The sequence below is a fragment of the Rhinopithecus roxellana genome, chromosome 19 (genome assembly GCF_007565055.1).
Source record: "Rhinopithecus roxellana isolate Shanxi Qingling chromosome 19, ASM756505v1, whole genome shotgun sequence".
In the NCBI taxonomy this organism is placed as follows: Eukaryota; Metazoa; Chordata; class Mammalia; order Primates; family Cercopithecidae; genus Rhinopithecus; species Rhinopithecus roxellana.
Window position 1 is genome coordinate 79,472,308 of NC_044567.1, and position 13,274 is coordinate 79,485,581.

Consider the following 13,274-nt stretch of genomic DNA (forward strand, 5'->3'; position numbering starts at 1 on the left):
CAGTGAGCCGAGATCTTGCCACTGCACTGCAGCCTGGGCAACAGAGTGAGACTCTGTCTCAAGAGAGAAAAAAAAAGGTATATAAATCATGTTATGGGATAGAGAGGGAATAAAGAAAACACTGTGCTGTGATTATAGGAAAATATATACAGAACCTTGTTTTATCTTTGATAAAAAGATAGTGACATTGAAACACTATTTCCATTGCAAATATTGTTTCCTAACAGCTACAAATGACTTAAATGAAAGTAGGTTTGTTTCAAAAACAAATGACATCTTACCTCAATTTTTAAAAATCAAATGGTGACATTGTTGATAATGGTAGTATAAAGAGGATCCTAAAAAAAAAAATTGTTTTTCTTTCCTGTGTGGGAAGATAATTGTGCTATACTTCCCATGTTGAAAGGGACCTGCTTATTTTCAAAATATAAACTTAAGAATTAGTCTAGATGACATTGAACAATGTGAATTCAATTATTCTCTACAACAAAAATTCATAGGAAAACATGAGCTTTTATTAATTAGAAAGATAATAATTATTCATATGTAATTTGAACTAACCTACATCTTGAAGGATTAAATCTGATAATCTGTATACATATATATATATACATATATGTTTTTTTTTTTTTGAGACAGAGTTTTGCTCTTGTTGCCCAGGCTGGAGTGCAGTGGCACTCTTACTGCAACCTCTGCCTCTCAGCTTCAAGTGATTCTCCTACCTCAGCCTCCCCAGTAGCTGGAATTACAGGCATGTGCCACCATACCCGGCTAATTTTTTATATTTTTAGTAGAGACGGGGTTTCTCCACGTTGGTCAGGCTGGTCTCGAACTCCCGACCTCAGTTGATCCACAGCCTTGGCCTCCCAAAGTGCTGGGATTACAGGCGTGAGCCACCACGCCCGGCCAATCTGTATAATTTAAACTCTTGCTCCATAAAATTAAAGTAACTGTAGTAGGAGATCTAGAGATTACTTTGGTTTGTTTAAGCCACTGTTATTTCGATTTTTTGTTTTGCAAAATGAAATGTAAACCTGAGGGAAGAGGAAGAGCCTGGGCCTGATGGAGCCCCAGGGAATTGCTGCCGCTGCTGGTGTTTGCAGGTCTCGGGGAGCCAGGCCTGGGCGGGGTGTGTCTCGATGCCAGAGCTGGCGGTGCAGAAGGTGGTGGTCCATCCCCCTGGTGCTGCTCAGTGTGGTAGATCATTTCAACCGAATCAGCAAGGCTGGAAACCAGAAGCGTGTTGTTGGTGTGTTTTTGGGGTCACGACAAAAGAAAGTACTTGATATATCGAAAAGTTTTGCAGTTCCTTTTGATGAAGATGACAAAGACAATTCTGTGTGGTTTTTAGACCATGATTATTTGGAAAACATGTATGGAATGTTTAAGAAAAGTCAATGCCAGAGAAAGAATAGTTGGCTGGTACCACACAGGCCCTAAAATATACATGAATGACATTACCATCAATGAACTCATGAAAAGATACTATCCTAACTCGGTATTGGTCATTGTTGACGTGAATCCAAAGGACCTAGAGTTGCCCACAGAAGTGTACATTTCAGTGGAAGAAGTCCATGATGATGGAACTCCAACCTTGCAAACATTTGAACACGTGACCAGTGAAATTGGAGCAGAGTAAGTTGAGGAAGTTGGAGTTGAACACTTGTTACGAGACATCGAAGACATGACGGTGGGCACTCTGCCCCAGCGGATCACAAATCAGGTCCATGGTTTGAAGGGACTGAACTCCAAGCTTCTGGATATCAGGAGCTACCTGGGAGAAGTAGCCACAGGCAAGCTGCCCATCCACCACCAGATCATCTACGAGCTGCAGGACGTCTTCAGCCTGCTGCCAGACATGAGCCTGCGGGAGCCTGTTAAGGCCTTTTACCTGAGGACCAAGGACCAGATGGTGGTAGTGTACTTGGCCTCACTGATCCATTCTGTGGTCGCTCTGCACAACCTCATCAACAGGATTGCCAACCAGGATGGAGACAAGAAAGAAGGGCAGGAAAAAGAAGAGAGCAAAAAGATAGAAAAGTTGATAAGGAGAAAGACAAAGGTAAGGAAAAGAGTGATGTAAAGAAAGAGGAGAAAGGCCGGGCGCGGTGGCTCAAGCCTATAATCCCAGCACTTTGGGAGGCTGAGATGGGCGGATCACGAGGTCAGGAGATCGAGACCATCCTGGCTAACACAGTGAAACCCTGTCTCTATTTAAAAAATACAAAAAACTAGCCGGGTGAGGTGGTGGGCGCCTATAGTCCCAGCTACTCAGGAGGCTGAGGCAGGAGAATGGCCTAAAGGAGGCAGAGCTTGCAGTGAGCTGAGATCTGGCCACTGCACTCCAGCCTGGGTGACAGAGCGAGACTCCGTCTCAAAGAAAAAAAAAAAAAGAGGAGAAAAAGTAAAACGTGTATTAAATAGCTTTTTTATGCCTGTAATCCCAGCATTTTGGGAGACCAAGGCAGGCGGATCACCCAAAGTCGGGAGTTCAAGAGCAGCCTGACCAACATGGAGAAACCCCGTCTCTACCAAAATCACAAAATTAGCCGGGCATGGTGGTGCATGCCTGTAATCCAGCTACTCAGGAGGCTGAGGCATGAGAATCACTTGAACCTGGGAGGCGGAGGTTGCAGGGAGCCGAGATCACACCATTGCACTCCAGCATGGGCAACAAGAGCAAAACTCCGTCTCAAAAAGATAAATAAATAAAATGTAAAAATAAAAATAAAAAGTTTTCATGGTTTCAGGGTTTCATTTCCCTTATAAGGGAGTTGAAAAATACTGAAAAGTTTAAAGGAGAAAAAAAATATGTGTAATCCTGCCATTAAGTAATAACCACTATTAACATTTGTATATATTATTCAAATTTTTATATCTATATTATCACTTCTAATATCTACTTTTTATATCATCACGTGGATATGACAATTTTCTTAATTACTCTCCTGTGGTTACCAATTTTTTGCCCTTATAAATAATGTTGCAATAAATGCCTTTGAATATAGACATCTTGGTTTAAATTTTAGCTTTCTCCATAAAAGATATTCCTATGGGCATTATAAAAGCAGTAAGGCTTTTGATCAGTACTGCCAAATCGCTTACTGGAAGTATTTTGCAAATTTGCAACTTCACTCAATGGTCTGTGCGAATGGCTGTCTCATATTAATGGATTTTTAGATCTGTGCTAACTGTATGTAAAAAAAAAAAAGCATCTGTTTTTACTTTGCATTTTTCACTATTAGAGAAGTTGAAATATTTAAATATCTCTACCAGTCTTTTATTCTTCTGCAAAGTATCTCTTTTGTCCTTTATCTTTTTTCATGGAATTGTATATATAGTTATATAGATATATTAGACAGATATAAGTATCTTCCATATTTTTAATTTATTGTTTCAAAACTAGCAATGCATAAGCTAACATTCAAAGCAATCAAATTTCCATGATTCACCATTTTGCATTATTAAAATACTCTGTGTCATTAGAGTGAAATATGTAAATGATTTTAGTTATCTAGATGGAAAACAACTTGTAAATCCCAAGAATTGTAATTATTATATAAACACATTAGATACAAATATGAAAACAATCCTGTACCTGGTAAATTCCTTAAATTGAATAGTAAGTAATGCAGAACTTTTTATTTACAGACCACAGAAGTATAGATTATACCACAAATGAATGCATTATAGGCCAGGCACAGTGGCTCATACCTGTAATCCCAACACTGTGGGAGGCCGAGGCAGGCAGATTACTTGAGCCCAGGAGTTTCAGACCAGCTTAGGCAACATAGCAAGACCCTGTCTCTATTTTTTTAATAAAATAAATAAATAAATACAGTATAAAGATTGCAGAAACTAAGAATGACGAGACATATTTCCTTTTCTTCACTACTGAGAAAAGAGTCACTGCCTCTAGCACAGTGACTTTGGATTTCTTCTTTATGCTAGAGCTAAGCAATATTCACCATTTCATTCCTCCTTCTGCTGCTTATTCTATCTTAGCCTCTTGGGGTAATTCATGCTATAGGATATTAACAGAGATAAACTGGCTACTCTTTCTCCCTTCCCTTCAGTGATATACATATTGCCATAATGCCCTAGCCAGTATCCATAAAAACTAGCAACCTAGGATACTTCCTAGCCTTGCATATACAACAATCTTTTCTACCAACTTGTTTTAGGAGTAGGCTGTAAAATTCCAACTTTAGAGTGCAAACATTTCCAGGAAGCCACTGGGAAAAGTCGTAGCTTAACTAGCAGTATAAAGATGCTAGAAAAGACATCATTCTGAAGTTTGGATATCTGGTTCTGTCACTTATTAGCTTTGTGACCTGGGTAAACTAAGTTACATAATCTTCCTGAGTTTCAGTTTATTTATTTTCCTTATGGGATGATTGGGGAGATTGAATTAACATAGGTGAGATATATAGAAATATGTACCCAGTGCCTGATACAGGAGACTTCAATATGAGGGCTTCTTTTCTTTTCGAACTGTTTTGCCAGCACTTTGGAAAGGAACAGATGCCACTAGGAGGCAGCAATAGCACACAAAGAACTAATTATCATGTGCACGTGCATGCCCAGACACACACACACACATGCATACACATGAGCACATATACAAAGCACACACATTCAAACCACATACACAAATCCACATGCATACCACATATACCACACATTTACTCACACACTCACACAAAAGGGACAAATATGTTCACACACTCACACAAAAGGAACAAATACGCTCACACACTTGCACAGCAATCACATACACACTCTCGCCCACACACAGGCATACTGGCACACACATGCAGACAGCTCAAGCCATTCTCTTTCCTTTTCTTTCTTTCTTTTATCTTGTTAATCTTTTATTGAGAGATTAAAGCAGGGAATGATCCTCAGGCTAGTAGATAGAAAATATCACTGAGGAATAGTACTTACTATTAAGTTTGGGGCACAGGAAAGAGATCCTATATATTGAAAGATTGGTCCATGTATTAGAAACTAGAGAATTATGTTATAAACTTCTTGCAGAAATATAGCATAAGAGATAAGTGAAAACATTGATTCCTTTGCATTTAGAACGCCGTCCTGCCATAAACCAGGAGATAAAAGATGGTCATTGGGAAGAACCTTCAGTGACCTATTTGTCTTGGAAGAAGACCTCCTTAGCCATATGCATTTATAGAGTTTATAGTTATATAGTTATATGCATTTGTAGAGTTATAGTTATATAGTTTATAGAGTTCATTTGGTCTATGATTGCTGGGTGAGTAATATTACTTTGGAAAGATTCAGTCCAACTGTGCAAAAATAAGAGGATGGGCCAGTCGCGGTGGCTCACGCCGGTAATCTCAGCACTTTGGGAGGTCGAGGCAGGCGGATCATGAGGTCAGGAGATCTAGACCATCCTGGCTAACACTGTGAAACCCGGTCTCTACTAAATATACAAAAAAATTAGCCGGGCATGGTGGCCGGCGCCTGTAGTCCCAGCTACCCGGGAGGCTGAGACAGGAGAATGGCCTGAACCCGGGAGGCGGAGCTTGCAGTGAGCCGAGATTGCGCCACTGCATTCCAGCCTGGGTGACAGAGAGAGACTCCATCTTAAAAAAAAAAAAAAAAAAAAAAAAAAAAAAAAAAAAAAAAAGGAGGATGATAACCAGCTCCTTCTGGTTGTAGTTCTTCATTAGGCTACCTGTGGCGGCTAGTACTTCCTGTACCATCTCCAGCAGGAGGAGATCACTGCTACTGTAGCTAGGGAGGGTACAGCAGAACTGTGATGACAGGTAACCTGGTGATCAGAGCATTTAAGAAGAAAAACACTTGAAAAAGGGAATCTACTTATGGCACAAAATGGACCACATAATCACTAAATAGAGGGGCTGCGACTGGGCAGTTTCTACCAATGGAATCCTCAAATCCAAATTGCCTCTTCCAATTACAAAAATAGCAGATTTTTATTTCTGTGAATACACCATTAAATGAGAGGAATCAGGACTATCATCTAAGCTCTAAAGTTTACTCTGATTATTTTCCAGGGATCCAAACCTATCCAGCAGCCTAAAATGCCTTCCAGCGAACAAAATGGCACAAAACACAACCTTCAACAAACTTGCCATATCCCAGGAGCTTCTTTGTGGAATAGGCTGGGGAAGGGAGGAGTGTTGGAAAGGCGCTAAGGGTTTAAAACAGAAGCGCTGAGGTGTCAAAGTTAGGCATGCTGAATATCTGATGCTACCAAAATGCAGACCTAATTATTGTTTATAGGAGTAGTGTATGTGTAATTAATAAGTGTATGCATTTTCTAGCTCTGTCTGTTGAAGAGGACCTAGAAGCAGTGATGCCTCAGTATCAATGAGCACACCCAGACACAATGCACACCTTGATTTCTAAACACCATTATCTTCAGTTCATTGGGGAAATGGCTGAGGTTTACAAATTATGACAAGCTTGGAGTAATTGTGTTTTAACCAAAAGCATGGTGGTGCGCGCCTGTTGTCCCAGCTACTCGGGAGGCTGAGGCGGGAGAATTGCTTAAACCCAGGAGGCAGAGGCTGCAGTGAGCCAAGATTGCGCCATTGCACTCCAGCCTGGCTATAGAGTGAGACTGTGTTTCAAAAAACAAAAAAGAAGTGCTCAAAGATGGGGGTGGAGCAAGATGGCCAAATAGAGACCTCCAGTGATCATCCCCGTCATAGGAACACCAAATAGAACAACCATCCATGCAAAAAAAGCACCATCATAACCAAAAATCCCTGTACCCAGCTTTAAAATTATATCAAGGAAAGAGGCATTGAAGAGGCTGGGAAAGACAATCTTGAGTTGTAGACACCAACCACCCTTTGCTCATCCCCAGCAGTGGACATGTGGTGCAGAGGGAGAATCTGTGTGCTTGGGGGAGGGAGTGTGAAGTGTCTGTGGGACTTTGCATTGGAATTCAGTGCTGTCTTTCACAGCAGAAAGCCACACAGGGCAGAATTCACCTGGTAACCACAAGGGAGCACGTAGACCAACCCTAGCCGGGAAAGAATCATCCATCCCAGCAGCCAGACAGAACTTGAGTTCCAACTAGCACCATGACCACGGGGTAAAGTGCTCTGGGGTCCTAAATAAACTTGAAAGGTGGTCTAGGCCACAAGGACTGAAATTCCTAGGCAAGTCTTAGTGCTGTGCTGGGCTTGGAGCCACTGGTCTTTGGGTACACACAACCTATCAGCACATTTCCAGCTGTGGTGGTCACAGGGAGAGACTCCTACCTGAGGAAAGGAGAGAAAAGAGTAAAGGTGCTTTGTCTTGCACTTTGGGTACCAAGTCGGCCAAAGTGGGATAGAGCACAAAGCAGGATCCTGGGGTCCCTGATTCCAGGCATTGGCCTGGGTGGCATTTCTGGACTTGCCCTAAGCCAGAGGGGAGCACACTGCCCTGAAGGAAGAGACTCAAGCCTGGCAGCTTTTACCACAAGCTGACTGAAGAGCTCTTGGGCCTTGAGTGAACATCATTGGTAGCCAGGCAGTAATCACTCACTGCAGGCCTGGGATGGTGGTGACCAGGGGGAGAGACTCCTTCTCCTTGAGGAAAGGAGATGGAAGAGTAGGAAGGACTTTGTCTTGCAGTTTCGGTGCCAGCTCAGGCGCAGTAGAAAGAGCATCAGGTCGGCCGGGCGCGGTGGCTCAAGCCTGTAATCCCAGCACTTTGGGAGGCCGAGACGGGCGGATCACGAGGTCAAGAGATCGAGACCATCCTGGCTAATATGGTGAAACCCCGTCTCTACTAAAAAATACAAAAAACTAGCCAGGCGAGGTGGCGGGCTCCTGTAGTCCCAACTACTCGGGAGGCTGAGGCAGGAGAATGGCGTGAACCCGGGAGGCGGAGCTTGCAGTGAGCTGAGATCCGGCCACTGCACTCCAGCCTGGGCGACAGAGCCAGACTCCGTCTCAAAAAAAAAAAAAAAAAAAAAAAAAAAGAGCATCAGGTCGATTCCTAAAGTTCCCAACTCCAGGCCTTGCCCAGACAGCATTTCTGGACCTGCCCTGAGCTTAGGGAGAGCTCACTGCCCTGAAGGGAGGGACACAAGCCTGGCTGGATTCACCACCTGTTGGCTAAAGAGCCCTAGGCCTTGAGTGAACAACAGATGGAAGACAGGCAAGACCCAGTGCTGTGCTGGCGTTAGGTCTGACCTAGTACAGTCCCAGTTGTTGAGGCCACAAGGCTGCTTGTGTCACCCAGCTCCAAGCAGTTCAGCATGGAAAGACAGACTCTGTCTGGGGGAAAGTAAGAGAAGAGAGCAAGAGTCTCTGCCTGGTAATCCAGGGAATTCTCTTGGATCTTACTTGAGACCACCAAAGTGATACCTTAAGAGGTCCACAAGAGTCATCATTACTGGGCTTGGGGTTCTCCTAGTGCACATATGGTTGCAGTGACCAAAGACTTAGATCACAACAGTCAATTCCCTTTGAATACTTGGAAAGCCTTCCCAACAAACAAGCCCAGACTGCAAAGACTACAATAAATACCTAACTCTTTAATGCCTAGACAGCAATTAACATCCATAAGCATGAAAACCATGCTGGAAAACATGACCTCACCAAATGAACTAAGTAAGGCAACAGTGGCCTATTCTAGAGAGAGAGATGTGACCTTTCATACAGATAATTCGAAATAGATGTTTTAAGCTTCCTCAAAAGTCAGGATAATACAAAGAAGAAATACAAAAGGATAATACAAAATTCAGAAAAGTGAGAAGAAGGAATTCAGAGTCCTGGGCCAGGCACAGTGGCTCACACCTGTAATCTCAGCACTTTGGGAGGCAGAGGCAGGCGGATCACCTGAGGTCAGGAGTTCAAGACTAGCCTGACCAACATGGAGAAACCTCATCTCTACTAAAAACACAAAATTTACCAGGCATAGTGGTGTATGCCTGTAATCCCAGCTACTCGGGAGGCTGAAGCAGGAGAATTGCTTGAACCCGTGAGGCGGAGGTTACAGTGAGCCAAGATCACGCCATTGCACTCTAGCCTGGGCAGCAAGAGCGAAACTCTGTCTCAAAAAAAAAAAAAATTTTTTTTAATAAAATTAAAAGGTACCCAAAGGATATGGAGACATATGAAAAAGACACATGTGGCTCCTACTGATCAATTCTGTGACAATTCAAGCATTAAAATAATTATATTAGTGAACCATAACTCACTGAATAAGAATCCATGTGTTCACACTAATATTAACTAACTAATTAATTTGGGGAAATGAGAAAGTACTTCCTTACAGCAGAATGAGAAATAATAAATGTAGAAGGAATGATAAATTTAAAAATTACTCATTGGCAACCATCACAAAAACAAGTGATTTAGGTAAAAATCTAAAATTACTTGATGAAAATTTGATGAAAAACAGTATATTCACATAGTTGTGAAGTATCTCCCCATGAAATACTGATTAATTAATTACAAAGGACAATATAGTAAGATTACAATGTAGAAATCTGGCAGACATCAGATTTCTAACCAAGTAATCGTAGTTAACACTACCAATAGTAATGGCATAAATTGATGTCATGTACTTCCTGATATGATGCACTAAGAAGATTACAATCTCACTTCTCTTGTAATCCCGGCCACAATACAACTGAAATCTCATCATAAGGTAACATCAGACAAACCCAAATGATTGTCCTCTACTCTTTAAAAAATTAAGATTGTAAGGGGACACAGTGTCTCAACCCTGTAATCCCAGCACTTTGAGAGGCCGAGGTGGGCGAATTGCTTGAGGTCAGGGGTTCAAGCCTGGGGAACATGGTGAAACCTTGCCTCAAAAAAAAAAAAGTTAAACAGGCATGGTCGTGGGCACCTGTAATCTCAGCTACTTGGAAAGCTGAGGCAGGAGAAGTTGCAGTGAAGTAGGATCGTGCCACTGTACTCCAGCCTGGACAATAGAGCAAGACTCCATCTCAAAAAAAAAAAAAATATATATATATATATATACACACATATATACATATAAAGATTGTAAGAAAGGAGGAAGAAAAATGGAGGAACTCTTCTAGATCTAAGAAAACTAAAAAGCAGGGCCATCTCATCTACAGTGGAGGATTAGATGCCACTTGAGAAACAATTTCTAATATACTGGATGCTGCTAGGCACCAAATGACCAGGCAGTTACAGCTGCCCATCACCAGCCATATTCTATCATACCCACCAAGTCATAAGGTCAAATGTGCCTAGCAACAACCCATGATAAGATGGTAATGGATATGCCCTGAAGCTATATGATCAGAGGGTCAAAACTCCACATCATCCATCACTGTTGTACTAATGACATTCCTAAGTGCACATCTATAGCCATATGACCCCATATGATCCCGTAGGACCAGCTTAGAGTGAAGGAAAAAGCCTGAGCTTGGTTCATGGATATGAAGGTCTGTACGTGTGTACAGGTAAACAAAAGGATGATAGCTACAATACAGCTTATTCAAAGAGCATCTTGAAAAACAGTGGTGAGAAAAAATCCTCCCCATGGGAAGAATTTTGGATGGTCATCTTCCTTGTGCAGAGAAAGAAGTGGCTTACGATTAGAATATATATGAACTCATAGGCAGTGGAGTGACAGAGTCTGAGAGGTGAGAAGAAAGATGGGCAGATCAGGTACCAAGAGGACTGGAGTAGAGGCATGTGAATGAATAAATAGGGTGGGCACAAAGTACGAAGATCTTTGATGCACATGTTAACTCCCACTAGCAAGGTACTACATAACCAGATAGAGAAAAAGACTCAGCCAGTTGACAGCATCTGGCCTCTATCACTGGCCCCCCCAGTGCTGGCATAATGGCCACATGACTGAAATGGCTATGGTAACAAGGATGGAGATAATTCATAGGCCCAACAGCATGGTCTCCTACTTACATAGATTGATCTGGATACTGCCTTGGTTGAATGTCCAACCTGGCAAGCAACAGAGACCAGAGGCCAATGTTGAGCCTCCAAGATGACACCATCTCTCAAGCAGACCCACTGGCCCGTAAGGTATCAAGTTGACTGCATTGGACCTACCTCTACTGAAGGAGTACAGATTCATTATGCTAGGAATCAACACTTATTTGGATATGCATTTGTTTTTCCTGCATCACCATCCAAGGACTTATGGAGTTCGAATCCACTGATACAGGATCCCAAATAACATTGCACCAGACCAGGTAACCCATTTTAGAGTAAAGGAGGTATGACAATAGGTCCCTGACCACAGGACCAACTGATCACATTACCTACCAAACCATCCAGAAGCTGCCAGCTGATAGAACCTTGAAATGGCCTGTTGAAAGCATAATCAAAGCACCAGCTTGAGATATGATCCTCTATGATGAAGTATATACTTTAAATCAAACATCTTCATTGTCTCCCCAATAGGAACAATACATGGGTCTAGGAATCAAGGATTTGAAGCAGCAGTGGCCAAGTTATTCTTTCTCCCCTTGACTCACTTGGGAACATTTACGCTTTATTCCACATCTGAACTCTGTAAGTTTAAAAGCCCTTGTTTCCAAAAGGGAAACACTTCCACTAGGGGCACAACAAGTCCCATTGAACTATAAACTACAGATGGTGCCTGGCTACTTTGGGCTCCTTTTGCCGAGGAACCAGCAAGCAAAGATCTCACCATCTTGGAAAGGGTCATTGGCCCTGATCATCAGGAGCAAATAGGGCTGCTGCCTCCTTAGTACTCCTTCATACAATTTTTATTATAAAAATCATAGAAACATCAGAAAGGCATAGAGGCCTTTCAGACCCCTCAAGGATGAAGGTCTTTGTCACACCACCAGAAAAGCCAGTGAGACCAACAGAAGAGCCAGCCAAGGGTGAGGAGAATATGAAATGGATGGTGGTAGAGGAAGAAAATGAGTATCAGTTGCAGTTCAAAGGCCAACTGCAGCATCAGGTGTTGTAGTTTATCTCACTAACCTTACTCTACTGAGTTTCACCCAAGAAAAGAGATCTATCAGAATCCTGGAGGAGCTATTCTCAGAAAGCAGTGGATCAAGCAAAAAAGAAAAGAAAAGAAAAGAAAAGAACAAAAAGAGTGTATTGTCATGAGTACTATAGTGTGCCATCGAATTTTCCTTTAAGGACTGAAGGGCAATGAATTGAGAGAAGTCACAGGTAAACAGTGAGGAATTGAGGTTCTCTTCCAATAGTCCAAAGGGAATTGAATCATGCCAACAACCTCTGAGTAAGCTTAGAAGCAAATCCTCCTCCACTTGAGCCTTCAGATAAGACTGCAGCCCTGACACTTCTGTAGAAAATCGATTGACTGTAAATGTGTGAGTTTATTTTTGAACTGCCTGTTCTCTTACATTGGTCTATGTGTCTGTATTTGTGTCAGCAGATTTGATTACTATAGCTTTGTAGTATATTTTGAAGTTAGATGACGTGATGCCTCTAGCTTTGTTCTTTTCATTCAAGATCACTTTGGATATTCAGGGGCCTTTGTAGTTTCATACAAATTGTTTTTTTCTATTTCTGTGAAAAATGTCATTGGAATTTTGATAGGGATTGCACTGAATCTGTAGATCACTTTGGGTAACAATGACATTTTAACAATATTAATTCTTCCAATCTATGAACATGAATATTATTCCATTTATTTGTGTCTTTTTTAATTTCATCAATATTTTATATTTTTCAACATACAAGTCTTTCACCTCCTTAGCTAAATTCGTGTGTGTGTTTGTGTGTGTGTATATATATATCTGTAGCTATGTGAATGAGATTGTTTTCTTAATTTCTTTTTCAGATGGTTTGCTATTAGTGTATAGAAATGCTACTGATTTTGTGTGTTAATTTCATATTCTGGAACTTTACTGAATTTGCTTATTAGTTCCAACATATATTTTAAATTTAAAAAACAATAAATGAATTATGAAGCATTTGCAACAAAAGGTGGGATAATACAAAAATATTCTCTCCCCTTTTTCAGAACCAATGCAGTGATCGTGTGTGGGGCAGAAGACATTCTAAATATTTACTGCCCTCTTTCCATGTCTAGAGCTGCTAGGTAGGATAAGAGAGGCCTATTTTTAAATTAACATGCAACAAGTTAAAGAAAACAATGGTTCTAAAGCTTTGTGCTTTGACAGGAGGAAACCAGAGCAGATGGTTTTTTGTTTGGCAAAAATCCCTAAATAGAGCTTTTGGTTTAGAAACGGGGTATACCACAGTCTCTCAAACTCCACCTTCAACACACACACACACACACACACACAGAGAGAGAGAGAGAGAGAG

At 41.5% G+C, this 13,274-nt stretch overlaps 1 pseudogene; it reads left to right on the plus strand.

Moving 5' to 3' along the window:
* The first annotated feature begins 1,139 nt into the window (after positions 1–1,139).
* Positions 1,140–6,185, plus strand: LOC104675492 (annotated as a pseudogene).
* Positions 6,186–13,274: the final 7,089 nt, after the last annotated feature.